This window comes from Alosa sapidissima, chromosome 10 (genome assembly GCF_018492685.1).
Source record: "Alosa sapidissima isolate fAloSap1 chromosome 10, fAloSap1.pri, whole genome shotgun sequence".
NCBI classification, from domain to species: domain Eukaryota; kingdom Metazoa; phylum Chordata; class Actinopteri; order Clupeiformes; family Clupeidae; genus Alosa; species Alosa sapidissima.
The window spans coordinates 12,074,737-12,076,229 of record NC_055966.1 but is presented as its reverse complement, the minus strand read 5'-3'; the positions used below and the strand labels follow the sequence as shown (position 1 = coordinate 12,076,229).

At 41.5% G+C, this 1,493-nt stretch overlaps 1 protein-coding gene across 2 annotated transcripts in view; it reads right to left on the bottom strand.

Annotated features, from left to right (window-relative positions):
* Positions 1 to 1,049: 1,049 nt before the first annotated feature.
* skap2 (src kinase associated phosphoprotein 2) overlaps positions 1,050 to 1,493 on the bottom strand; it is a 23,095-nt gene continuing 22,651 nt past the window's right edge. For both annotated transcript variants that reach the window (XM_042108025.1, XM_042108024.1), the window contains exon 13: positions 1,050 to 1,493. This exon is cut by the window's right edge and continues 6 nt beyond it. The gene's annotated coding sequence lies outside the window, so the exon portion shown is untranslated.

The window sequence follows — 1,493 nt, the reverse complement described above, 5'->3', positions numbered from 1 at the left end:
ACGCAGACCCTCACACACACCAGTATAATTTGTTTGTAGTGAAGGTGTAATGGATGATGGGCCTCGTAAAGTCTGATGATCCACATGACAGCTTGCGTTTCACAAACACACACACACACACACAGATAGAACACACACACACAGATAGAACACACACACACAGATAGAACACACACACAAACACACACACACACACACACAGACAGAACACACACACACACACACACAAACACACACACAGACACAACACACACACAAACACACACACAGACAGAACAAACCAAACACATACACAGAGAGACAGAACACACACACACACGCAGAGAGACAGAACACACACACACAAAGTCAAACACAAAAGGAGAATAACTCTGCCTTTAATGAAGACCCTTAATACATACAATACAAAAACATCTATACCTTCACATCTCTCTCTCTCTCTCTCTCTGTGTGTGTGTGTTTGCATCTGCTCTGCGTACTGCCTCTGCTAATCCTTCATTTGTTTTTACCTGGCAGCTTTAAAGGTCAACTTGCATTTTTACATTTCAGCTGAGTAGGTTGTGTTGTGCATTTCTCTCTCTCTCTCTCTCTCTGTCACACACACACACAGCCACACATACACACACACATAGAGTAGGTCATGCGTATCGCAGCATAGTGGTGGGAATGATGTAAAATCAACAGCCTCACCAGGAAAAGGTCAGACCCATCACATTTAAATGTGTGTGTGTGTGTGTTCTTTGGCTGAAGATGAAGATGAATCAAACATCCTGGGTCCTTGGATTTTATTGTTTATTTGTAACTTGTTAATTTGTTTAGATATCCGTAAATGTGAATGCAGTCAAAAGGGTTTATTTGTTTTGGAACATGTGAAAGCATCAAGCAACTTTTCTGCAGTTTTGCATTTCAAGTAGGCATGGCAAATACACTGGTTGCATCATAGCCATCATATAATCTCTCTCTCTTTCTCGCTCTCTCTCTCTCAGCACCAGCAATGTATTGTCTAACACACTGTTGCCATCTAGTGGGGAAAAGTTGAAACAGCAGTCTCCTTGGCAGTGATTGAATTTAATTGAATAGGAAACAACAAACAGCTGTTTAATACTGTAGCACCAGAAAGCATGACAGACACACAGTAAACAAGTAAACAAAGACAAGTCATAGTAAAAGTAAACAAGACACAATTATAAATTAAATAATTTGCGTGTGTGTGCGTGTTTGTGTGTGTGTGTTTGTGTGTGTGTGCGTATTTGTGTGTGTGTGTGTGTGTGTGTGTGTGTGTGTGTGTGTGTGTGTGTGTGTGTGTGTGTGTGCAAGCTTATGTGCGCATGCATACCCAGGTAGTTGGAGTCAGAAACACCTTTTAATCCATTGATCTTTTGATCTTGCAGGTGTGTGTGTGTGTGTGTGTGTGTGTGTGTGTGTGTGTGTGTGAGAGAGCATATCTGCACATAGCTGGCTTCACATAAAGCTGGACTACAATGACAGGAACA